The following is a 26,405-nucleotide window of genomic DNA, read 5'->3' as shown; positions in this document are numbered from 1 at the left end:
AGGAATCTTTCTTTTTAACCCTGTAAGGGGGTGGTGCACTGTACCCGAAGATACTGCCATATCGGTCAATGCATAGGGCGACGGAAGCAAGCTTCGAAATCGGCCCCCGTTCTCAAAAATCCATTTAATATATGGTCCCCAGATAGGGGACGTATCAGATATTAAACTGATAAGAACAGATACTACACTTGATCTTAGCCAAAAGGCCGAGAAGCGATAACCGTGAAAGGGGCGGGCCCAACAAGGTCCCCTTCATGGGCACTATCACTGCTTGCTGTCAGGGAGGCTGCCAGACAATTTTCCATGCACACTCTGGGCTGGGGGGCAGTCAACCACCAGTACACACAGCAGAACCTAAACCCATACCATTATTGCTAAGCAGCAAGACAGGGGCCCATTGCACTCCCACGGGGCCTTTTTAAATGCAATCCATAACCCGATTTGCCAGGAACCCTTCTTACTCCTCCTACTTGCATGTGACACTGGGCTTAGGATCTGCATAGGAAACACACACACAAGCACACACCTACCTTTGTTGCCTGCAGATGCCTCCTTGGCTGTCCCCAAACAGTATCAAACCAACACCCACGGGAAGCTGTAAGCATAGAGGACATGCCTGCACCCCATTGGACTTACCTGTGTGGGTTAAATCCGGGTTATTTGACAACCTATGGCGGTGATGGTTCTGCTCAGGCAGAGCAGTGCTGATGCTCCTCATAAAGCTGTCGCTGCTGTGAAGGTTCTAGGTGACATCACAAATCCCTTTGGTTACATACACAACAAAGCTGGGTGTTGTTGTTTACACTCTGCAAGGCCTGTGGAAGTGAGTGACATCATAGCACTGTAGTTCTGAGGGTTCAAGATGGATGCAACAATCTCCTGTTGCTTCTATGAAGGCCGTAATAGACGACATCACCAAACAGCTCCATAGTCACATACACAGCAAAGGAGAGATGTTGTTTACACCTAGTGATGTCAGTGGTATTGAGTGACATCACAGCACAGTGCTAAGGCTCCTGGGCCTGGACACAGCAGCGGCTGCAATATCTCAACGGAGAATACGTTTATATCTATGTGTGTGTGTGCGCATATATATATATATATATATATATATATATATATATATATATATTTCTCCGCCGAAATCACTTTTAAACCCATTTCCACCTTTTTTTCCCTTCTCTTCCTCTTACTTTTTTTTCACGTTTTTTTACGTTTTTCTCCTTTTCGCCTCTTTTCTGGGCGTATTATTCTTCTTTTTCTTCTTTTTTTTCGTCTAATGCATACCCCATCAGTGCAGCAATGCTTATTCAATACCGCCAGCAGATGGAGACACTGGGGGATAATTTTCTAAGGATTTATACTGATTTTTCCTGTCTGAATTTGTCGCACAGAAAGTTGCAGGCCAAATATGTGTGACATTTCTGCGACTTTAGCTTCTAGAGCATTTTTACAACATTATACATAGGTGCTGAATACATAAAAAGCGACTGTTCAGCGACAGACAAGTCGCATCGGCTGAAAGTAGGCCAGAATGTCAGTCCATGTTGGAGCAGGTTTAGATACAGTCTAAAGCATAGATCTCAAAGTCTGTGCACAGAATTTAGCAAGGGCCTCGCACCTTCTGATGCATCAGGTAGGTGCACAATAGCATAGCCTAACCCTCTGTACTTTGGTCTATATTGATGCGGGACATAGACAGCCAGCTGATGACCAATCCATTAGTGCAATGGATGGCTGGAAGCATTTGTCTTTGCCTTTGCAATACCACAGAAGCAATGCATGGTCAATGTACAGCAATGACACACCTGTGTGAACAGCCAGGAGACCCCCCCCCCCCCCCCCCCCATGTTATGTTACATAGTTACATAGTTAGTACGGTCGAAAAAAGACATATGTCCATCACGTTCAACCAGGGAATTAAGGGGTAGGGGTGTGGCGCGATATTGGGGAAGGGATGAGATTTTATATTTCTTCATAAGCATTAATCTTATTTTGTCAATTAGGAACATTCAGCACCCACCCGCTATCAAGGCAGCTGCCTATCATGTCATGCCCTACCTGCACAGGTGTGCTGGCTACTCAAATGATCCAATTAAGGAGGCCATTTAGTCAGCAGCAGCAGAAGTCCTGTGCCTGGACGCTCCAACAGGGGCCAGACACAAGCAGAAGCAGAAGCAGCAGAAGCAGCAGCAGCACCACCTTTTGTTTTTTGGCTGCAGCAGCAGCAAGGCCCACAGGGCTGGCTAGCTGGCTAGCCAGCAAGCAGGTAGCAATGAAAGTAGGAATCTTTCTTTTTAACCCTGTAAGGGGGTGGTGCACTGTACCCGAAGATACTGCCATATCGGGTCAATGCATAGGGCGACGGAAGCAAGCTTCGAAATCGGCCCCCGTTCTCAAAAATCCATTTAATATATGGTCCCCAGATAGGGGACGTATCAGATATTAAACTGATAAGAACAGATACTACACTTGATCTTAGCCAAAAGGCCGAGAAGCGATAACCGTGAAAGGGGCGGGCCCAACAAGGTCCCCTTCATGGGCACTATCACTGCTTGCTGTCAGGGAGGCTGCCAGACAATTTTCCATGCACACTCTGGGCTGGGGGGCAGTCAACCACCAGTACACACAGCAGAACCTAAACCCATACCATTATTGCTAAGCAGCAAGACAGGGGCCCATTGCACTCCCACGGGGCCTTTTTAAATGCAATCCATAACCCGGATTTGCCAGGAACCCTTCTTACTCCTCCTACTTGCATGTGACACTGGGCTTAGGATCTGCATAGGAAACACACACACAAGCACACACCTACCTTTGTTGCCTGCAGATGCCTCCTTGGCTGTCCCCAAACGGTATCAAACCAACACCCACGGGAAGCTGTAAGCATAGAGGACATGCCTGCACCCCATTGGACTTACCTGTGTGGGTTAAATCCGGGTTATTTGACAACCTATGGCGGTGATGGTTCTGCTCAGGCAGAGCAGTGCTGATGCTCCTCATAAAGCTGTCGCTGCTGTGAAGGTTCTAGGTGACATCACAAATCCCTTTGGTTACATACACAACAAAGCTGGGTTGTTGTTGTTTACACTCTGCAAGGCCTGTGGAAGTGAGTGACATCATAGCACTGTAGTTCTGAGGGTTCAAGATGGATGCAACAATCTCCTGTTGCTTCTATGAAGGCCGTAATAGACGACATCACCAAACAGCTCCATAGTCACATACACAGCAAAGGAGAGATGTTGTTTACACCTAGTGATGTCAGTGGTATTGAGTGACATCACAGCACAGTGCTAAGGCTCCTGGGCCTGGACACAGCAGCGGCTGCAATATCTCAACGGAGAATACGTTTATATCTATGTGTGTGTGTGCGCATATATATATATATATATATATATATATATATATATATATATATATATTTCTCCGCCGAAATCACTTTTAAACCCATTTCCACCTTTTTTTCCCTTCTCTTCCTCTTACTTTTTTTTCACGTTTTTTTACGTTTTTCTCCTTTTCGCCTCTTTTCTGGGCGTATTATTCTTCTTTTTCTTCTTTTTTTTCGTCTAATGCATACCCCATCAGTGCAGCAATGCTTATTCAATACCGCCAGCAGATGGAGACACTGGGGGATAATTTTCTAAGGATTTATACTGATTTTTCCTGTCTGAATTTGTCGCACAGAAAGTTGCAGGCCAAATATGTGTGACATTTCTGCGACTTTAGCTTCTAGAGCATTTTTACAACATTATACATAGGTGCTGAATACATAAAAAGCGACTGTTCAGCGACAGACAAGTCGCATCGGCTGAAAGTAGGCCAGAATGTCAGTCCATGTTGGAGCAGGTTTAGATACAGTCTAAAGCATAGATCTCAAAGTCTGTGCACAGAATTTAGCAAGGGCCTCGCACCTTCTGATGCATCAGGTAGGTGCACAATAGCATAGCCTAACCCTCTGTACTTTGGTCTATATTGATGCGGGACATAGACAGCCAGCTGATGACCAATCCATTAGTGCAATGGATGGCTGGAAGCATTTGTCTTTGCCTTTGCAATACCACAGAAGCAATGCATGGTCAATGTACAGCAATGACACACCTGTGTGAACAGCCAGGAGACCCCCCCCCCCCCATGTTATGTTACATAGTTACATAGTTAGTACGGTCGAAAAAAGACATATGTCCATCACGTTCAACCAGGGAATTAAGGGGTAGGGGTGTGGCGCGATATTGGGGAAGGGATGAGATTTTATATTTCTTCATAAGCATTAATCTTATTTTGTCAATTAGGAACATTCAGCACCCACCCGCTATCAAGGCAGCTGCCTATCATGTCATGCCCTACCTGCACAGGTGTGCTGGCTACTCAAATGATCCAATTAAGGAGGCCATTTAGTCAGCAGCAGCAGAAGTCCTGTGCCTGGACGCTCCAACAGGGGCCAGACACAAGCAGAAGCAGAAGCAGCAGAAGCAGCAGCAGCACCACCTTTTGTTTTTTGGCTGCAGCAGCAGCAAGGCCCACAGGGCTGGCTAGCTGGCTAGCCAGCAAGCAGGTAGCAATGAAAGTAGGAATCTTTCTTTTTAACCCTGTAAGGGGGTGGTGCACTGTACCCGAAGATACTGCCATATCGGGTCAATGCATAGGGCGACGGAAGCAAGCTTCGAAATCGGCCCCCGTTCTCAAAAATCCATTTAATATATGGTCCCCAGATAGGGGACGTATCAGATATTAAACTGATAAGAACAGATACTACACTTGATCTTAGCCAAAAGGCCGAGAAGCGATAACCGTGAAAGGGGCGGGCCCAACAAGGTCCCCTTCATGGGCACTATCACTGCTTGCTGTCAGGGAGGCTGCCAGACAATTTTCCATGCACACTCTGGGCTGGGGGGCAGTCAACCACCAGTACACACAGCAGAACCTAAACCCATACCATTATTGCTAAGCAGCAAGACAGGGGCCCATTGCACTCCCACGGGGCCTTTTTAAATGCAATCCATAACCCGGATTTGCCAGGAACCCTTCTTACTCCTCCTACTTGCATGTGACACTGGGCTTAGGATCTGCATAGGAAACACACACACAAGCACACACCTACCTTTGTTGCCTGCAGATGCCTCCTTGGCTGTCCCCAAACGGTATCAAACCAACACCCACGGGAAGCTGTAAGCATAGAGGACATGCCTGCACCCCATTGGACTTACCTGTGTGGGTTAAATCCGGGTTATTTGACAACCTATGGCGGTGATGGTTCTGCTCAGGCAGAGCAGTGCTGATGCTCCTCATAAAGCTGTCGCTGCTGTGAAGGTTCTAGGTGACATCACAAATCCCTTTGGTTACATACACAACAAAGCTGGGTTGTTGTTGTTTACACTCTGCAAGGCCTGTGGAAGTGAGTGACATCATAGCACTGTAGTTCTGAGGGTTCAAGATGGATGCAACAATCTCCTGTTGCTTCTATGAAGGCCGTAATAGACGACATCACCAAACAGCTCCATAGTCACATACACAGCAAAGGAGAGATGTTGTTTACACCTAGTGATGTCAGTGGTATTGAGTGACATCACAGCACAGTGCTAAGGCTCCTGGGCCTGGACACAGCAGCGGCTGCAATATCTCAACGGAGAATACGTTTATATCTATGTGTGTGTGTGCGCATATATATATATATATATATATATATATATATATATATATATTTCTCCGCCGAAATCACTTTTAAACCCATTTCCACCTTTTTTTCCCTTCTCTTCCTCTTACTTTTTTTTCACGTTTTTTTACGTTTTTCTCCTTTTCGCCTCTTTTCTGGGCGTATTATTCTTCTTTTTCTTCTTTTTTTTCGTCTAATGCATACCCCATCAGTGCAGCAATGCTTATTCAATACCGCCAGCAGATGGAGACACTGGGGGATAATTTTCTAAGGATTTATACTGATTTTTCCTGTCTGAATTTGTCGCACAGAAAGTTGCAGGCCAAATATGTGTGACATTTCTGCGACTTTAGCTTCTAGAGCATTTTTACAACATTATACATAGGTGCTGAATACATAAAAAGCGACTGTTCAGCGACAGACAAGTCGCATCGGCTGAAAGTAGGCCAGAATGTCAGTCCATGTTGGAGCAGGTTTAGATACAGTCTAGAGCATAGATCTCAAAGTCTGTGCACAGAATTTAGCAAGGGCCTCGCACCTTCTGATGCATCAGGTAGGTGCACAATAGCATAGCCTAACCCTCTGTACTTTGGTCTATATTGATGCGGGACATAGACAGCCAGCTGATGACCAATCCATTAGTGCAATGGATGGCTGGAAGCATTTGTCTTTGCCTTTGCAATACCACAGAAGCAATGCATGGTCAATGTACAGCAATGACACACCTGTGTGAACAGCCAGGAGACCCCCCCCCCCCCCCCATGTTATGTTACATAGTTACATAGTTAGTACGGTCGAAAAAAGACATATGTCCATCACGTTCAACCAGGGAATTAAGGGGTAGGGGTGTGGCGCGATATTGGGGAAGGGATGAGATTTTATATTTCTTCATAAGCATTAATCTTATTTTGTCAATTAGGAACATTCAGCACCCACCCGCTATCAAGGCAGCTGCCTATCATGTCATGCCCTACCTGCACAGGTGTGCTGGCTACTCAAATGATCCAATTAAGGAGGCCATTTAGTCAGCAGCAGCAGAAGTCCTGTGCCTGGACGCTCCAACAGGGGCCAGACACAAGCAGAAGCAGAAGCAGCAGAAGCAGCAGCAGCACCACCTTTTGTTTTTTGGCTGCAGCAGCAGCAAGGCCCACAGGGCTGGCTAGCTGGCTAGCCAGCAAGCAGGTAGCAATGAAAGTAGGAATCTTTCTTTTTAACCCTGTAAGGGGGTGGTGCACTGTACCCGAAGATACTGCCATATCGGGTCAATGCATAGGGCGACGGAAGCAAGCTTCGAAATCGGCCCCCGTTCTCAAAAATCCATTTAATATATGGTCCCCAGATAGGGGACGTATCAGATATTAAACTGATAAGAACAGATACTACACTTGATCTTAGCCAAAAGGCCGAGAAGCGATAACCGTGAAAGGGGCGGGCCCAACAAGGTCCCCTTCATGGGCACTATCACTGCTTGCTGTCAGGGAGGCTGCCAGACAATTTTCCATGCACACTCTGGGCTGGGGGGCAGTCAACCACCAGTACACACAGCAGAACCTAAACCCATACCATTATTGCTAAGCAGCAAGACAGGGGCCCATTGCACTCCCACGGGGCCTTTTTAAATGCAATCCATAACCCGGATTTGCCAGGAACCCTTCTTACTCCTCCTACTTGCATGTGACACTGGGCTTAGGATCTGCATAGGAAACACACACACAAGCACACACCTACCTTTGTTGCCTGCAGATGCCTCCTTGGCTGTCCCCAAACGGTATCAAACCAACACCCACGGGAAGCTGTAAGCATAGAGGACATGCCTGCACCCCATTGGACTTACCTGTGTGGGTTAAATCCGGGTTATTTGACAACCTATGGCGGTGATGGTTCTGCTCAGGCAGAGCAGTGCTGATGCTCCTCATAAAGCTGTCGCTGCTGTGAAGGTTCTAGGTGACATCACAAATCCCTTTGGTTACATACACAACAAAGCTGGGTTGTTGTTGTTTACACTCTGCAAGGCCTGTGGAAGTGAGTGACATCATAGCACTGTAGTTCTGAGGGTTCAAGATGGATGCAACAATCTCCTGTTGCTTCTATGAAGGCCGTAATAGACGACATCACCAAACAGCTCCATAGTCACATACACAGCAAAGGAGAGATGTTGTTTACACCTAGTGATGTCAGTGGTATTGAGTGACATCACAGCACAGTGCTAAGGCTCCTGGGCCTGGACACAGCAGCGGCTGCAATATCTCAACGGAGAATACGTTTATATCTATGTGTGTGTGTGCGCATATATATATATATATATATATATATATATATATATATATATATATATTTCTCCGCCGAAATCACTTTTAAACCCATTTCCACCTTTTTTTCCCTTCTCTTCCTCTTACTTTTTTTTCACGTTTTTTTACGTTTTTCTCCTTTTCGCCTCTTTTCTGGGCGTATTATTCTTCTTTTTCTTCTTTTTTTTCGTCTAATGCATACCCCATCAGTGCAGCAATGCTTATTCAATACCGCCAGCAGATGGAGACACTGGGGGATAATTTTCTAAGGATTTATACTGATTTTTCCTGTCTGAATTTGTCGCACAGAAAGTTGCAGGCCAAATATGTGTGACATTTCTGCGACTTTAGCTTCTAGAGCATTTTTACAACATTATACATAGGTGCTGAATACATAAAAAGCGACTGTTCAGCGACAGACAAGTCGCATCGGCTGAAAGTAGGCCAGAATGTCAGTCCATGTTGGAGCAGGTTTAGATACAGTCTAAAGCATAGATCTCAAAGTCTGTGCACAGAATTTAGCAAGGGCCTCGCACCTTCTGATGCATCAGGTAGGTGCACAATAGCATAGCCTAACCCTCTGTACTTTGGTCTATATTGATGCGGGACATAGACAGCCAGCTGATGACCAATCCATTAGTGCAATGGATGGCTGGAAGCATTTGTCTTTGCCTTTGCAATACCACAGAAGCAATGCATGGTCAATGTACAGCAATGACACACCTGTGTGAACAGCCAGGAGACCCCCCCCCCCCCCCCCATGTTATGTTACATAGTTACATAGTTAGTACGGTCGAAAAAAGACATATGTCCATCACGTTCAACCAGGGAATTAAGGGGTAGGGGTGTGGCGCGATATTGGGGAAGGGATGAGATTTTATATTTCTTCATAAGCATTAATCTTATTTTGTCAATTAGGAACATTCAGCACCCACCCGCTATCAAGGCAGCTGCCTATCATGTCATGCCCTACCTGCACAGGTGTGCTGGCTACTCAAATGATCCAATTAAGGAGGCCATTTAGTCAGCAGCAGCAGAAGTCCTCTGGACGCTCCAACAGGGGCCAGACACAAGCAGAAGCAGAAGCAGCAGAAGCAGCAGCAGCACCACCTTTTGTTTTTTGGCTGCAGCAGCAGCAAGGCCCACAGGGCTGGCTAGCTGGCTAGCCAGCAAGCAGGTAGCAATGAAAGTAGGAATCTTTCTTTTTAACCCTGTAAGGGGGTGGTGCACTGTACCCGAAGATACTGCCATATCGGGTCAATGCATAGGGCGACGGAAGCAAGCTTCGAAATCGGCCCCCGTTCTCAAAAATCCATTTAATATATGGTCCCCAGATAGGGGACGTATCAGATATTAAACTGATAAGAACAGATACTACACTTGATCTTAGCCAAAAGGCCGAGAAGCGATAACCGTGAAAGGGGCGGGCCCAACAAGGTCCCCTTCATGGGCACTATCACTGCTTGCTGTCAGGGAGGCTGCCAGACAATTTTCCATGCACACTCTGGGCTGGGGGGCAGTCAACCACCAGTACACACAGCAGAACCTAAACCCATACCATTATTGCTAAGCAGCAAGACAGGGGCCCATTGCACTCCCACGGGGCCTTTTTAAATGCAATCCATAACCCGGATTTGCCAGGAACCCTTCTTACTCCTCCTACTTGCATGTGACACTGGGCTTAGGATCTGCATAGGAAACACACACACAAGCACACACCTACCTTTGTTGCCTGCAGATGCCTCCTTGGCTGTCCCCAAACGGTATCAAACCAACACCCACGGGAAGCTGTAAGCATAGAGGACATGCCTGCACCCCATTGGACTTACCTGTGTGGGTTAAATCCGGGTTATTTGACAACCTATGGCGGTGATGGTTCTGCTCAGGCAGAGCAGTGCTGATGCTCCTCATAAAGCTGTCGCTGCTGTGAAGGTTCTAGGTGACATCACAAATCCCTTTGGTTACATACACAACAAAGCTGGGTTGTTGTTGTTTACACTCTGCAAGGCCTGTGGAAGTGAGTGACATCATAGCACTGTAGTTCTGAGGGTTCAAGATGGATGCAACAATCTCCTGTTGCTTCTATGAAGGCCGTAATAGACGACATCACCAAACAGCTCCATAGTCACATACACAGCAAAGGAGAGATGTTGTTTACACCTAGTGATGTCAGTGGTATTGAGTGACATCACAGCACAGTGCTAAGGCTCCTGGGCCTGGACACAGCAGCGGCTGCAATATCTCAACGGAGAATACGTTTATATCTATGTGTGTGTGTGCGCATATATATATATATATATATATATATATATATATATATATATATATATATATATATTTCTCCGCCGAAATCACTTTTAAACCCATTTCCACCTTTTTTTCCCTTCTCTTCCTCTTACTTTTTTTTCACGTTTTTTTACGTTTTTCTCCTTTTCACCTCTTTTCTGGGCGTATTATTCTTCTTTTTCTTCTTTTTTTTCGTCTAATGCATACCCCATCAGTGCAGCAATGCTTATTCAATACCGCCAGCAGATGGAGACACTGGGGGATAATTTTCTAAGGATTTATACTGATTTTTCCTGTCTGAATTTGTCGCACAGAAAGTTGCAGGCCAAATATGTGTGACATTTCTGCGACTTTAGCTTCTAGAGCATTTTTACAACATTATACATAGGTGCTGAATACATAAAAAGCGACTGTTCAGCGACAGACAAGTCGCATCGGCTGAAAGTAGGCCAGAATGTCAGTCCATGTTGGAGCAGGTTTAGATACAGTCTAAAGCATAGATCTCAAAGTCTGTGCACAGAATTTAGCAAGGGCCTCGCACCTTCTGATGCATCAGGTAGGTGCACAATAGCATAGCCTAACCCTCTGTACTTTGGTCTATATTGATGCGGGACATAGACAGCCAGCTGATGACCAATCCATTAGTGCAATGGATGGCTGGAAGCATTTGTCTTTGCCTTTGCAATACCACAGAAGCAATGCATGGTCAATGTACAGCAATGACACACCTGTGTGAACAGCCAGGAGACCCCCCCCCCCCCCATGTTATGTTACATAGTTACATAGTTAGTACGGTCGAAAAAAGACATATGTCCATCACGTTCAACCAGGGAATTAAGGGGTAGGGGTGTGGCGCGATATTGGGGAAGGGATGAGATTTTATATTTCTTCATAAGCATTAATCTTATTTTGTCAATTAGGAACATTCAGCACCCACCCGCTATCAAGGCAGCTGCCTATCATGTCATGCCCTACCTGCACAGGTGTGCTGGCTACTCAAATGATCCAATTAAGGAGGCCATTTAGTCAGCAGCAGCAGAAGTCCTGTGCCTGGACGCTCCAACAGGGGCCAGACACAAGCAGAAGCAGAAGCAGCAGAAGCAGCAGCAGCACCACCTTTTGTTTTTTGGCTGCAGCAGCAGCAAGGCCCACAGGGCTGGCTAGCTGGCTAGCCAGCAAGCAGGTAGCAATGAAAGTAGGAATCTTTCTTTTTAACCCTGTAAGGGGGTGGTGCACTGTACCCGAAGATACTGCCATATCGGGTCAATGCATAGGGCGACGGAAGCAAGCTTCGAAATCGGCCCCCGTTCTCAAAAATCCATTTAATATATGGTCCCCAGATAGGGGACGTATCAGATATTAAACTGATAAGAACAGATACTACACTTGATCTTAGCCAAAAGGCCGAGAAGCGATAACCGTGAAAGGGGCGGGCCCAACAAGGTCCCCTTCATGGGCACTATCACTGCTTGCTGTCAGGGAGGCTGCCAGACAATTTTCCATGCACACTCTGGGCTGGGGGGCAGTCAACCACCAGTACACACAGCAGAACCTAAACCCATACCATTATTGCTAAGCAGCAAGACAGGGGCCCATTGCACTCCCACGGGGCCTTTTTAAATGCAATCCATAACCCGGATTTGCCAGGAACCCTTCTTACTCCTCCTACTTGCATGTGACACTGGGCTTAGGATCTGCATAGGAAACACACACACAAGCACACACCTACCTTTGTTGCCTGCAGATGCCTCCTTGGCTGTCCCCAAACGGTATCAAACCAACACCCACGGGAAGCTGTAAGCATAGAGGACATGCCTGCACCCCATTGGACTTACCTGTGTGGGTTAAATCCGGGTTATTTGACAACCTATGGCGGTGATGGTTCTGCTCAGGCAGAGCAGTGCTGATGCTCCTCATAAAGCTGTCGCTGGTGTGAAGGTTCTAGGTGACATCACAAATCCCTTTGGTTACATACACAACAAAGCTGGGTTGTTGTTGTTTACACTCTGCAAGGCCTGTGGAAGTGAGTGACATCATAGCACTGTAGTTCTGAGGGTTCAAGATGGATGCAACAATCTCCTGTTGCTTCTATGAAGGCCGTAATAGACGACATCACCAAACAGCTCCATAGTCACATACACAGCAAAGGAGAGATGTTGTTTACACCTAGTGATGTCAGTGGTATTGAGTGACATCACAGCACAGTGCTAAGGCTCCTGGGCCTGGACACAGCAGCGGCTGCAATATCTCAACGGAGAATACGTTTATATCTATGTGTGTGTGTGCGCATATATATATATATATATATATATATATATATATATATATATATTTCTCCGCCGAAATCACTTTTAAACCCATTTCCACCTTTTTTTCCCTTCTCTTCCTCTTACTTTTTTTTCACGTTTTTTTACGTTTTTCTCCTTTTCGCCTCTTTTCTGGGCGTATTATTCTTCTTTTTCTTCTTTTTTTTCGTCTAATGCATACCCCATCAGTGCAGCAATGCTTATTCAATACCGCCAGCAGATGGAGACACTGGGGGATAATTTTCTAAGGATTTATACTGATTTTTCCTGTCTGAATTTGTCGCACAGAAAGTTGCAGGCCAAATATGTGTGACATTTCTGCGACTTTAGCTTCTAGAGCATTTTTACAACATTATACATAGGTGCTGAATACATAAAAAGCGACTGTTCAGCGACAGACAAGTCGCATCGGCTGAAAGTAGGCCAGAATGTCAGTCCATGTTGGAGCAGGTTTAGATACAGTCTAAAGCATAGATCTCAAAGTCTGTGCACAGAATTTAGCAAGGGCCTCGCACCTTCTGATGCATCAGGTAGGTGCACAATAGCATAGCCTAACCCTCTGTACTTTGGTCTATATTGATGCGGGACATAGACAGCCAGCTGATGACCAATCCATTAGTGCAATGGATGGCTGGAAGCATTTGTCTTTGCCTTTGCAATACCACAGAAGCAATGCATGGTCAATGTACAGCAATGACACACCTGTGTGAACAGCCAGGAGACCCCCCCCCCCCCCCCCATGTTATGTTACATAGTTACATAGTTAGTACGGTCGAAAAAAGACATATGTCCATCACGTTCAACCAGGGAATTAAGGGGTAGGGGTGTGGCGCGATATTGGGGAAGGGATGAGATTTTATATTTCTTCATAAGCATTAATCTTATTTTGTCAATTAGGAACATTCAGCACCCACCCGCTATCAAGGCAGCTGCCTATCATGTCATGCCCTACCTGCACAGGTGTGCTGGCTACTCAAATGATCCAATTAAGGAGGCCATTTAGTCAGCAGCAGCAGAAGTCCTGTGCCTGGACGCTCCAACAGGGGCCAGACACAAGCAGAAGCAGAAGCAGCAGAAGCAGCAGCAGCACCACCTTTTGTTTTTTGGCTGCAGCAGCAGCAAGGCCCACAGGGCTGGCTAGCTGGCTAGCCAGCAAGCAGGTAGCAATGAAAGTAGGAATCTTTCTTTTTAACCCTGTAAGGGGGTGGTGCACTGTACCCGAAGATACTGCCATATCGGGTCAATGCATAGGGCGACGGAAGCAAGCTTCGAAATCGGCCCCCGTTCTCAAAAATCCATTTAATATATGGTCCCCAGATACGGGACGTATCAGATATTAAACTGATAAGAACAGATTTTTTTTTTATTTTTTTTTTTTTTTTATCTAAAGCCGAGGAACGTGCTTTCGATTCACCCAAAGTGCAAGAAAAAGTGCAAACGTGTTACACTAAAAAAAACGTGCACAAAGGATGCGGTCTATCGCAAGCCCTTCTCCGATAGGAGAGAGGCCCCCCAACAAACCTTACCCTTCGCCTCCGGACCAAAAGGTACCTGCGAGGTTCCAGGTTCGATGTCCCTTTTCGCCGAAGCTACTAGGAGACCACAAATGCTCCCGGCATCCCCCTTGGCGTTAGCCAAGGTATCTGCCCGCAGAGCCGATTACGGTAGGTACCCTGCGAAGCAGGAGTACCCGGGGTGTTTGCAGGGAGGTGCGGAACCTAATGGCCACACACACCTCCCCTAGACCGCCAGGAGGGACACCCAGAAGGGCTACCGCATCCTGACAAATCCTGTGAACACACAACACGCAAAAAGTGACACAGTGAGACAAAAAATAAATAAATAAGTGAATGTGTGCAGATATACTGCCCGGACATCCGGCCGGATCTATAAAAATTTCTCTGATCCTAGCCAGAAGGCCGGGAATCAAGAGGTGAGTGCCACAAGGTGAAGAGATTATGGTGCCCGTGCTTCAACTCAGTGAGCCTATTCTCCCAGTGAGTTTCGGCACCTCGGGGTCACCACTCCCCGAGGCACAAAAGTACCTCGGCTCTAGACCCTCTCAGCCTCATGGCGAGACCCGGAGGGAACAGGTCACATCGGGGCAGCCGTCGAGCTGATTCCTCAGAACCAGCCCCGGAAAGCCCTGGTACACCTGCATCCTCCATGCAGCACCCATCCCCACCAGCATGAAAACTGATAAGAACAGATACTACACTTGATCTTAGCCAAAAGGCCGAGAAGCGATAACCGTGAAAGGGGCGGGCCCAACAAGGTCCCCTTCATGGGCACTATCACTGCTTGCTGTCAGGGAGGCTGCCAGACAATTTTCCATGCACACTCTGGGCTGGGGGGCAGTCAACCACCAGTACACACAGCAGAACCTAAACCCATACCATTATTGCTAAGCAGCAAGACAGGGGCCCATTGCACTCCCACGGGGCCTTTTTAAATGCAATCCATAACCCGGATTTGCCAGGAACCCTTCTTACTCCTCCTACTTGCATGTGACACTGGGCTTAGGATCTGCATAGGAAACACACACACAAGCACACACCTACCTTTGTTGCCTGCAGATGCCTCCTTGGCTGTCCCCAAACGGTATCAAACCAACACCCACGGGAAGCTGTAAGCATAGAGGACATGCCTGCACCCCATTGGACTTACCTGTGTGGGTTAAATCCGGGTTATTTGACAACCTATGGCGGTGATGGTTCTGCTCAGGCAGAGCAGTGCTGATGCTCCTCATAAAGCTGTCGCTGCTGTGAAGGTTCTAGGTGACATCACAAATCCCTTTGGTTACATACACAACAAAGCTGGGTTGTTGTTGTTTACACTCTGCAAGGCCTGTGGAAGTGAGTGACATCATAGCACTGTAGTTCTGAGGGTTCAAGATGGATGCAACAATCTCCTGTTGCTTCTATGAAGGCCGTAATAGACGACATCACCAAACAGCTCCATAGTCACATACACAGCAAAGGAGAGATGTTGTTTACACCTAGTGATGTCAGTGGTATTGAGTGACATCACAGCACAGTGCTAAGGCTCCTGGGCCTGGACACAGCAGCGGCTGCAATATCTCAACGGAGAATACGTTTATATCTATGTGTGTGTGTGCGCATATATATATATATATATATATATATATATATATATATATATTTCTCCGCCGAAATCACTTTTAAACCCATTTCCACCTTTTTTTCCCTTCTCTTCCTCTTACTTTTTTTTCACGTTTTTTTACGTTTTTCTCCTTTTCGCCTCTTTTCTGGGCGTATTATTCTTCTTTTTCTTCTTTTTTTTCGTCTAATGCATACCCCATCAGTGCAGCAATGCTTATTCAATACCGCCAGCAGATGGAGACACTGGGGGATAATTTTCTAAGGATTTATACTGATTTTTCCTGTCTGAATTTGTCGCACAGAAAGTTGCAGGCCAAATATGTGTGACATTTCTGCGACTTTAGCTTCTAGAGCATTTTTACAACATTATACATAGGTGCTGAATACATAAAAAGCGACTGTTCAGCGACAGACAAGTCGCATCGGCTGAAAGTAGGCCAGAATGTCAGTCCATGTTGGAGCAGGTTTAGATACAGTCTAAAGCATAGATCTCAAAGTCTGTGCACAGAATTTAGCAAGGGCCTCGCACCTTCTGATGCATCAGGTAGGTGCACAATAGCATAGCCTAACCCTCTGTACTTTGGTCTATATTGATGCGGGACATAGACAGCCAGCTGATGACCAATCCATTAGTGCAATGGATGGCTGGAAGCATTTGTCTTTGCCTTTGCAATACCACAGAAGCAATGCATGGTCAATGTACAGCAATGACACACCTGTGTGAACAGCCAGGAGACCCCCCCCCCATGTTATGTTACATAGTTACATAGTTAGTACGGTCGAAAAAAGACATATGTCCATCACGTTCAACCAGGGAATTAAGGGGTAGGGGTGTGGCGCGATATTGGGGAAGGGATGAGATTTTATATTTCTTCATAAGCATTAATCTTATTTTGTCAATTAGGAACATTCAGCACCCACCCGCTATCAAGGCAGCTGCCTATCATGTCATGCCCTACCTGCACAGGTGTGCTGGCTACTCAAATGATCCAATTAAGGAGGCCATTTAGTCAGCAGCAGCAGAAGTCCTGTGCCTGGACGCTCCAACAGGGGCCAGACACAAGCAGAAGCAGAAGCAGCAGAAGCAGCAGCAGCACCACCTTTTGTTTTTTGGCTGCAGCAGCAGCAAGGCCCACAGGGCTGGCTAGCTGGCTAGCCAGCAAGCAGGTAGCAATGAAAGTAGGAATCTTTCTTTTTAACCCTGTAAGGGGGTGGTGCACTGTACCCGAAGATACTGCCATATCGGGTCAATGCATAGGGCGACGGAAGCAAGCTTCGAAATCGGCCCCCGTTCTCAAAAATCCATTTAATATATGGTCCCCAGATAGGGGACGTATCAGATATTAAACTGATAAGAACAGATACTACACTTGATCTTAGCCAAAAGGCCGAGAAGCGATAACCGTGAAAGGGGCGGGCCCAACAAGGTCCCCTTCATGGGCACTATCACTGCTTGCTGTCAGGGAGGCTGCCAGACAATTTTCCATGCACACTCTGGGCTGGGGGGCAGTCAACCACCAGTACACACAGCAGAACCAACCCATACCATTATTGCTAAGCAGCAAGACAGGGGCCCATTGCACTCCCACGGGGCCTTTTTAAATGCAATCCATAACCCGGATTTGCCAGGAACCCTTCTTACTCCTCCTACTTGCATGTGACACTGGGCTTAGGATCTGCATAGGAAACACACACACAAGCACACACCTACCTTTGTTGCCTGCAGATGCCTCCTTGGCTGTCCCCAAACGGTATCAAACCAACACCCACGGGAAGCTGTAAGCATAGAGGACATGCCTGCACCCCATTGGACTTACCTGTGTGGGTTAAATCCGGGTTATTTGACAACCTATGGCGGTGATGGTTCTGCTCAGGCAGAGCAGTGCTGATGCTCCTCATAAAGCTGTCGCTGCTGTGAAGGTTCTAGGTGACATCACAAATCCCTTTGGTTACATACACAACAAAGCTGGGTTGTTGTTGTTTACACTCTGCAAGGCCTGTGGAAGTGAGTGACATCATAGCACTGTAGTTCTGAGGGTTCAAGATGGATGCAACAATCTCCTGTTGCTTCTATGAAGGCCGTAATAGACGACATCACCAAACAGCTCCATAGTCACATACACAGCAAAGGAGAGATGTTGTTTACACCTAGTGATGTCAGTGGTATTGAGTGACATCACAGCACAGTGCTAAGGCTCCTGGGCCTGGACACAGCAGCGGCTGCAATATCTCAACGGAGAATACGTTTATATCTATGTGTGTGTGTGCGCATATATATATATATATATATATATATATATATATATATATATATTTCTCCGCCGAAATCACTTTTAAACCCATTTCCACCTTTTTTTCCCTTCTCTTCCTCTTACTTTTTTTTCACGTTTTTTTACGTTTTTCTCCTTTTCGCCTCTTTTCTGGGCGTATTATTCTTCTTTTTCTTCTTTTTTTTCGTCTAATGCATACCCCATCAGTGCAGCAATGCTTATTCAATACCGCCAGCAGATGGAGACACTGGGGGATAATTTTCTAAGGATTTATACTGATTTTTCCTGTCTGAATTTGTCGCACAGAAAGTTGCAGGCCAAATATGTGTGACATTTCTGCGACTTTAGCTTCTAGAGCATTTTTACAACATTATACATAGGTGCTGAATACATAAAAAGCGACTGTTCAGCGACAGACAAGTCGCATCGGCTGAAAGTAGGCCAGAATGTCAGTCCATGTTGGAGCAGGTTTAGATACAGTCTAAAGCATAGATCTCAAAGTCTGTGCACAGAATTTAGCAAGGGCCTCGCACCTTCTGATGCATCAGGTAGGTGCACAATAGCATAGCCTAACCCTCTGTACTTTGGTCTATATTGATGCGGGACATAGACAGCCAGCTGATGACCAATCCATTAGTGCAATGGATGGCTGGAAGCATTTGTCTTTGCCTTTGCAATACCACAGAAGCAATGCATGGTCAATGTACAGCAATGACACACCTGTGTGAACAGCCAGGAGACCCCCCCCCCCATGTTATGTTACATAGTTACATAGTTAGTACGGTCGAAAAAAGACATATGTCCATCACGTTCAACCAGGGAATTAAGGGGTAGGGGTGTGGCGCGATATTGGGGAAGGGATGAGATTTTATATTTCTTCATAAGCATTAATCTTATTTTGTCAATTAGGAACATTCAGCACCCACCCGCTATCAAGGCAGCTGCCTATCATGTCATGCCCTACCTGCACAGGTGTGCTGGCTACTCAAATGATCCAATTAAGGAGGCCATTTAGTCAGCAGCAGCAGAAGTCCTGTGCCTGGACGCTCCAACAGGGGCCAGACACAAGCAGAAGCAGAAGCAGCAGAAGCAGCAGCAGCACCACCTTTTGTTTTTTGGCTGCAGCAGCAGCAAGGCCCACAGGGCTGGCTAGCTGGCTAGCCAGCAAGCAGGTAGCAATGAAAGTAGGAATCTTTCTTTTTAACCCTGTAAGGGGGTGGTGCACTGTACCCGAAGATACTGCCATATCGGGTCAATGCATAGGGCGACGGAAGCAAGCTTCGAAATCGGCCCCCGTTCTCAAAAATCCATTTAATATATGGTCCCCAGATAGGGGACGTATCAGATATTAAACTGATAAGAACAGATACTACACTTGATCTTAGCCAAAAGGCCGAGAAGCGATAACCGTGAAAGGGGCGGGCCCAACAAGGTCCCCTTCATGGGCACTATCACTGCTTGCTGTCAGGGAGGCTGCCAGACAATTTTCCATGCACACTCTGGGCTGGGGGGCAGTCAACCACCAGTACACACAGCAGAACCTAAACCCATACCATTATTGCTAAGCAGCAAGACAGGGGCCCATTGCACTCCCACGGGGCCTTTTTAAATGCAATCCATAACCCGGATTTGCCAGGAACCCTTCTTACTCCTCCTACTTGCATGTGACACTGGGCTTAGGATCTGCATAGGAAACACACACACAAGCACACACCTACCTTTGTTGCCTGCAGATGCCTCCTTGGCTGTCCCCAAACGGTATCAAACCAACACCCACGGGAAGCTGTAAGCATAGAGGACATGCCTGCACCCCATTGGACTTACCTGTGTGGGTTAAATCCGGGTTATTTGACAACCTATGGCGGTGATGGTTCTGCTCAGGCAGAGCAGTGCTGATGCTCCTCATAAAGCTGTCGCTGCTGTGAAGGTTCTAGGTGACATCACAAATCCCTTTGGTTACATACACAACAAAGCTGGGTTGTTGTTGTTTACACTCTGCAAGGCCTGTGGAAGTGAGTGACATCATAGCACTGTAGTTCTGAGGGTTCAAGATGGATGCAACAATCTCCTGTTGCTTCTATGAAGGCCGTAATAGACGACATCACCAAACAGCTCCATAGTCACATACACAGCAAAGGAGAGATGTTGTTTACACCTAGTGATGTCAGTGGTATTGAGTGACATCACAGCACAGTGCTAAGGCTCCTGGGCCTGGACACAGCAGCGGCTGCAATATCTCAACGGAGAATACGTTTATATCTATGTGTGTGTGTGCGCATATATATATATATATATATATATATATATATATATATATATATATTTCTCCGCCGAAATCACTTTTAAACCCATTTCCACCTTTTTTTCCCTTCTCTTCCTCTTACTTTTTTTTCACGTTTTTTTACGTTTTTCTCCTTTTCGCCTCTTTTCTGGGCGTATTATTCTTCTTTTTCTTCTTTTTTTTCGTCTAATGCATACCCCATCAGTGCAGCAATGCTTATTCAATACCGCCAGCAGATGGAGACACTGGGGGATAATTTTCTAAGGATTTATACTGATTTTTCCTGTCTGAATTTGTCGCACAGAAAGTTGCAGGCCAAATATGTGTGACATTTCTGCGACTTTAGCTTCTAGAGCATTTTTACAACATTATACATAGGTGCTGAATACATAAAAAGCGACTGTTCAGCGACAGACAAGTCGCATCGGCTGAAAGTAGGCCAGAATGTCAGTCCATGTTGGAGCAGGTTTAGATACAGTCTAAAGCATAGATCTCAAAGTCTGTGCACAGAATTTAGCAAGGGCCTCGCACCTTCTGATGCATCAGGTAGGTGCACAATAGCATAGCCTAACCCTCTGTACTTTGGTCTATATTGATGCGGGACATAGACAGCCAGCTGATGACCAATCCATTAGTGCAATGGATGGCTGGAAGCATTTGTCTTTGCCTTTGCAATACCACAGAAGCAATGCATGGTCAATGTACAGCAATGACACACCTGTGTGAACAGCCAGGAGACCCCCCCCCCCCCCCCATGTTATGTTACATAGTTACATAGTTAGTACGGTCGAAAAAAGACATATGTCCATCACGTTCAACCAGGGAATTAAGGGGTAGGGGTGTGGCGCGATATTGGGGAAGGGATGAGATTTTATATTTCTTCATAAGCATTAATCTTATTTTGTCAATTAGGAACATTCAGCACCCACCCGCTATCAAGGCAGCTGCCTATCATGTCATGCCCTACCTGCACAGGTGTGCTGGCTACTCAAATGATCCAATTAAGGAGGCCATTTAGTCAGCAGCAGCAGAAGTCCTGTGCCTGGACGCTCCAACAGGGGCCAGACACAAGCAGAAGCAGAAGCAGCAGAAGCAGCAGCAGCACCACCTTTTGTTTTTTGGCTGCAGCAGCAGCAAGGCCCACAGGGCTGGCTAGCTGGCTAGCCAGCAAGCAGGTAGCAATGAAAGTAGGAATCTTTCTTTTTAACCCTGTAAGGGGGTGGTGCACTGTACCCGAAGATACTGCCATATCGGGTCAATGCATAGGGCGACGGAAGCAAGCTTCGAAATCGGCCCCCGTTCTCAAAAATCCATTTAATATATGGTCCCCAGATAGGGGACGTATCAGATATTAAACTGATAAGAACAGATACTACACTTGATCTTAGCCAAAAGGCCGAGAAGCGATAACCGTGAAAGGGGCGGGCCCAACAAGGTCCCCTTCATGGGCACTATCACTGCTTGCTGTCAGGGAGGCTGCCAGACAATTTTCCATGCACACTCTGGGCTGGGGGGCAGTCAACCACCAGTACACACAGCAGAACCTAAACCCATACCATTATTGCTAAGCAGCAAGACAGGGGCCCATTGCACTCCCACGGGGCCTTTTTAAATGCAATCCATAACCCGGATTTGCCAGGAACCCTTCTTACTCCTCCTACTTGCATGTGACACTGGGCTTAGGATCTGCATAGGAAACACACACACAAGCACACACCTACCTTTGTTGCCTGCAGATGCCTCCTTGGCTGTCCCCAAACGGTATCAAACCAACACCCACGGGAAGCTGTAAGCATAGAGGACATGCCTGCACCCCATTGGACTTACCTGTGTGGGTTAAATCCGGGTTATTTGACAACCTATGGCGGTGATGGTTCTGCTCAGGCAGAGCAGTGCTGATGCTCCTCATAAAGCTGTCGCTGCTGTGAAGGTTCTAGGTGACATCACAAATCCCTTTGGTTACATACACAACAAAGCTGGGTTGTTGTTGTTTACACTCTGCAAGGCCTGTGGAAGTGAGTGACATCATAGCACTGTAGTTCTGAGGGTTCAAGATGGATGCAACAATCTCCTGTTGCTTCTATGAAGGCCGTAATAGACGACATCACCAAACAGCTCCATAGTCACATACACAGCAAAGGAGAGATGTTGTTTACACCTAGTGATGTCAGTGGTATTGAGTGACATCACAGCACAGTGCTAAGGCTCCTGGGCCTGGACACAGCAGCGGCTGCAATATCTTAACGGAGAATACGTTTATATCTATGTGTGTGTGTGCGCATATATATATATATATATATATATATATATATATATATATATATTTCTCCGCCGAAATCACTTTTAAACCCATTTCCACCTTTTTTTCCCTTCTCTTCCTCTTACTTTTTTTTCACGTTTTTTTACGTTTTTCTCCTTTTCGCCTCTTTTCTGGGCGTATTATTCTTCTTTTTCTTCTTTTTTTTCGTCTAATGCATACCCCATCAGTGCAGCAATGCTTATTCAATACCGCCAGCAGATGGAGACACTGGGGGATAATTTTCTAAGGATTTATACTGATTTTTCCTGTCTGAATTTGTCGCACAGAAAGTTGCAGGCCAAATATGTGTGACATTTCTGCGACTTTAGCTTCTAGAGCATTTTTACAACATTATACATAGGTGCTGAATACATAAAAAGCGACTGTTCAGCGACAGACAAGTCGCATCGGCTGAAAGTAGGCCAGAATGTCAGTCCATGTTGGAGCAGGTTTAGATACAGTCTAAAGCATAGATCTCAAAGTCTGTGCACAGAATTTAGCAAGGGCCTCGCACCTTCTGATGCATCAGGTAGGTGCACAATAGCATAGCCTAACCCTCTGTACTTTGGTCTATATTGATGCGGGACATAGACAGCCAGCTGATGACCAATCCATTAGTGCAATGGATGGCTGGAAGCATTTGTCTTTGCCTTTGCAATACCACAGAAGCAATGCATGGTCAATGTACAGCAATGACACACCTGTGTGAACAGCCAGGAGACCCCCCCCCCCCCCCCCCCCATGTTATGTTACATAGTTACATAGTTAGTACGGTCGAAAAAAGACATATGTCCATCACGTTCAACCAGGGAATTAAGGGGTAGGGGTGTGGCGCGATATTGGGGAAGGGATGAGATTTTATATTTCTTCATAAGCATTAATCTTATTTTGTCAATTAGGAACATTCAGCACCCACCCGCTATCAAGGCAGCTGCCTATCATGTCATGCCCTACCTGCACAGGTGTGCTGGCTACTCAAATGATCCAATTAAGGAGGCCATTTAGTCAGCAGCAGCAGAAGTCCTGTGCCTGGACGCTCCAACAGGGGCCAGACACAAGCAGAAGCAGAAGCAGCAGAAGCAGCAGCAGCACCACCTTTTGTTTTTTGGCTGCAGCAGCAGCAAGGCCCACAGGGCTGGCTAGCTGGCTAGCCAGCAAGCAGGTAGCAATGAAAGTAGGAATCTTTCTTTTTAACCCTGTAAGGGGGTGGTGCACTGTACCCGAAGATACTGCCATATCGGGTCAATGCATAGGGCGACGGAAGCAAGCTTCGAAATCGGCCCCCGTTCTCAAAAATCCATTTAATATATGGTCCCCAGATAGGGGACGTATCAGATATTAAACTGATAAGAACAGATACTACACTTGATCTTAGCCAAAAGGCCGAGAAGCGATAACCGTGAAAGGGGCGGGCCCAACAAGGTCCCCTTCATGGGCACTATCACTGCTTGCTGTCAGGGAGGCTGCCAGACAATTTTCCATGCACACTCTGGGCTGGGGGGCAGTCAACCACCAGTACACACAGCAGAACCTAAACCCATACCATTATTGCTAAGCAGCAAGACAGGGGCCCATTGCACTCCCACGGGGCCTTTTTAAATGCAATCCATAACCCGGATTTGCCAGGAACCCTTCTTACTCCTCCTACTTGCATGTGACACTGGGCTTAGGATCTGCATAGGAAACACACACACAAGCACACACCTACCTTTGTTGCCTGCAGATGCCTCCTTGGCTGTCCCCAAACGGTATCAAACCAACACCCACGGGAAGCTGTAAGCATAGAGGACATGCCTGCACCCCATTGGACTTACCTGTGTGGGTTAAATCCGGGTTATTTGACAACCTATGGCGGTGATGGTTCTGCTCAGGCAGAGCAGTGCTGATGCTCCTCATAAAGCTGTCGCTGCTGTGAAGGTTCTAGGTGACATCACAAATCCCTTTGGTTACATACACAACAAAGCTGGGTTGTTGTTGTTTACGCTCTGCAAGGCCTGTGGAAGTGAGTGACATCATAGCACTGTAGTTCTGAGGGTTCTAGATGGATGCAACAATCTCCTGTTGCTTCTATGAAGGCCATAATAGACGACATCACCAAACAGCTCCATAGTCACATACACAGCAAAGGAGAGATGTTGTTTACACCTAGTGATGTCAGTGGTATTGAGTGACATCACAGCACAGTGCTAAGGCTCCTGGGCCTGGACACAGCAGCGGCTGCAATATCTCAACGGAGAATACGTTTATATCTATGTGTGTGTGTGCGCATATATATATATATATATATATATATATATATATATATATATTTCTCCGCCGAAATCACTTTTAAACCCATTTCCACCTTTTTTTCCCTTCTCTTCCTCTTACTTTTTTTTCACGTTTTTTTACGTTTTTCTCCTTTTCGCCTCTTTTCTGGGCGTATTATTCTTCTTTTTCTTCTTTTTTTTCGTCTAATGCATACCCCATCAGTGCAGCAATGCTTATTCAATACCGCCAGCAGATGGAGACACTGGGGGATAATTTTCTAAGGATTTATACTGATTTTTCCTGTCTGAATTTGTCGCACAGAAAGTTGCAGGCCAAATATGTGTGACATTTCTGCGACTTTAGCTTCTAGAGCATTTTTACAACATTATACATAGGTGCTGAATACATAAAAAGCGACTGTTCAGCGACAGACAAGTCGCATCGGCTGAAAGTAGGCCAGAATGTCAGTCCATGTTGGAGCAGGTTTAGATACAGTCTAAAGCATAGATCTCAAAGTCTGTGCACAGAATTTAGCAAGGGCCTCGCACCTTCTGATGCATCAGGTAGGTGCACAATAGCATAGCCTAACCCTCTGTACTTTGGTCTATATTGATGCGGGACATAGACAGCCAGCTGATGACCAATCCATTAGTGCAATGGATGGCTGGAAGCATTTGTCTTTGCCTTTGCAATACCACAGAAGCAATGCATGGTCAATGTACAGCAATGACACACCTGTGTGAACAGCCAGGAGAACCCCCCCCCCCCCCCCCCATGTTATGTTACATAGTTACATAGTTAGTACGGTCGAAAAAAGACATATGTCCATCACGTTCAACCAGGGAATTAAGGGGTAGGGGTGTGGCGCGATATTGGGGAAGGGATGAGATTTTATATTTCTTCATAAGCATTAATCTTATTTTGTCAATTAGGAACATTCAGCACCCACCCGCTATCAAGGCAGCTGCCTATCATGTCATGCCCTACCTGCACAGGTGTGCTGGCTACTCAAATGATCCAATTAAGGAGGCCATTTAGTCAGCAGCAGCAGAAGTCCTGTGCCTGGACGCTCCAACAGGGGCCAGACACAAGCAGAAGCAGAAGCAGCAGAAGCAGCAGCAGCACCACCTTTTGTTTTTTGGCTGCAGCAGCAGCAAGGCCCACAGGGCTGGCTAGCTGGCTAGCCAGCAAGCAGGTAGCAATGAAAGTAGGAATCTTTCTTTTTAACCCTGTAAGGGGGTGGTGCACTGTACCCGAAGATACTGCCATATCGGGTCAATGCATAGGGCGACGGAAGCAAGCTTCGAAATCGGCCCCCGTTCTCAAAAATCCATTTAATATATGGTCCCCAGATAGGGGACGTATCAGATATTAAACTGATAAGAACAGATACTACACTTGATCTTAGCCAAAAGGCCGAGAAGCGATAACCGTGAAAGGGGCGGGCCCAACAAGGTCCCCTTCATGGGCACTATCACTGCTTGCTGTCAGGGAGGCTGCCAGACAATTTTCCATGCACACTCTGGGCTGGGGGGCAGTCAACCACCAGTACACACAGCAGAACCTAAACCCATACCATTATTGCTAAGCAGCAAGACAGGGGCCCATTGCACTCCCACGGGGCCTTTTTAAATGCAATCCATAACCCGGATT

At 46.4% G+C, this 26,405-nt stretch overlaps 12 non-coding genes and 1 pseudogene across 12 annotated transcripts; all 13 read right to left on the bottom strand.

The window, feature by feature from the left end:
• Positions 1 to 28: 28 nt before the first annotated feature.
• On the bottom strand, positions 29 to 218 carry LOC130331842 (U2 spliceosomal RNA). The gene has a single exon (XR_008874647.1). It is a non-coding gene; the product is annotated as a U2 spliceosomal RNA (small nuclear RNA).
• A 2,093-nt stretch (positions 219 to 2,311) lies between these two features.
• Positions 2,312 to 2,502, bottom strand: LOC130331874 (U2 spliceosomal RNA). Its single transcript, XR_008874669.1, has one exon. It is a non-coding gene; the product is annotated as a U2 spliceosomal RNA (small nuclear RNA).
• A 2,092-nt stretch (positions 2,503 to 4,594) lies between these two features.
• LOC130331873 (U2 spliceosomal RNA) lies at positions 4,595 to 4,785 on the bottom strand. The gene has a single exon (XR_008874668.1). It is a non-coding gene; the product is annotated as a U2 spliceosomal RNA (small nuclear RNA).
• A 2,089-nt stretch (positions 4,786 to 6,874) lies between these two features.
• LOC130331872 (U2 spliceosomal RNA) lies at positions 6,875 to 7,065 on the bottom strand. The gene has a single exon (XR_008874667.1). It is a non-coding gene; the product is annotated as a U2 spliceosomal RNA (small nuclear RNA).
• A 2,092-nt stretch (positions 7,066 to 9,157) lies between these two features.
• Positions 9,158 to 9,348, bottom strand: LOC130331870 (U2 spliceosomal RNA). The gene has a single exon (XR_008874666.1). It is a non-coding gene; the product is annotated as a U2 spliceosomal RNA (small nuclear RNA).
• Positions 9,349 to 11,449: 2,101 nt separating this feature from the next.
• LOC130331869 (U2 spliceosomal RNA) lies at positions 11,450 to 11,640 on the bottom strand. Its single transcript, XR_008874665.1, has one exon. It is a non-coding gene; the product is annotated as a U2 spliceosomal RNA (small nuclear RNA).
• A 2,092-nt stretch (positions 11,641 to 13,732) lies between these two features.
• LOC130331855 (U2 spliceosomal RNA) lies at positions 13,733 to 13,925 on the bottom strand. The gene has a single exon (XR_008874655.1). It is a non-coding gene; the product is annotated as a U2 spliceosomal RNA (small nuclear RNA).
• A 693-nt stretch (positions 13,926 to 14,618) lies between these two features.
• Positions 14,619 to 14,778, bottom strand: LOC130331856 (U2 spliceosomal RNA; annotated as a pseudogene).
• Positions 14,779 to 16,861: 2,083 nt separating this feature from the next.
• LOC130331868 (U2 spliceosomal RNA) lies at positions 16,862 to 17,052 on the bottom strand. Its single transcript, XR_008874664.1, has one exon. It is a non-coding gene; the product is annotated as a U2 spliceosomal RNA (small nuclear RNA).
• Positions 17,053 to 19,136: 2,084 nt separating this feature from the next.
• On the bottom strand, positions 19,137 to 19,327 carry LOC130331867 (U2 spliceosomal RNA). Its single transcript, XR_008874663.1, has one exon. It is a non-coding gene; the product is annotated as a U2 spliceosomal RNA (small nuclear RNA).
• Positions 19,328 to 21,420: 2,093 nt separating this feature from the next.
• Positions 21,421 to 21,611, bottom strand: LOC130331866 (U2 spliceosomal RNA). Its single transcript, XR_008874662.1, has one exon. It is a non-coding gene; the product is annotated as a U2 spliceosomal RNA (small nuclear RNA).
• Positions 21,612 to 23,706: 2,095 nt separating this feature from the next.
• LOC130331865 (U2 spliceosomal RNA) lies at positions 23,707 to 23,897 on the bottom strand. The gene has a single exon (XR_008874661.1). It is a non-coding gene; the product is annotated as a U2 spliceosomal RNA (small nuclear RNA).
• A 2,092-nt stretch (positions 23,898 to 25,989) lies between these two features.
• On the bottom strand, positions 25,990 to 26,180 carry LOC130331863 (U2 spliceosomal RNA). The gene has a single exon (XR_008874659.1). It is a non-coding gene; the product is annotated as a U2 spliceosomal RNA (small nuclear RNA).
• Positions 26,181 to 26,405: the final 225 nt, after the last annotated feature.

Source organism: Hyla sarda, unplaced genomic scaffold (assembly GCF_029499605.1).
Source record: "Hyla sarda isolate aHylSar1 unplaced genomic scaffold, aHylSar1.hap1 scaffold_358, whole genome shotgun sequence".
In the NCBI taxonomy this organism is placed as follows: domain Eukaryota; kingdom Metazoa; phylum Chordata; class Amphibia; order Anura; family Hylidae; genus Hyla; species Hyla sarda.
Note: the sequence above shows the minus strand (reverse complement) of the source record. Positions and strands in the feature narration are given on the sequence as shown.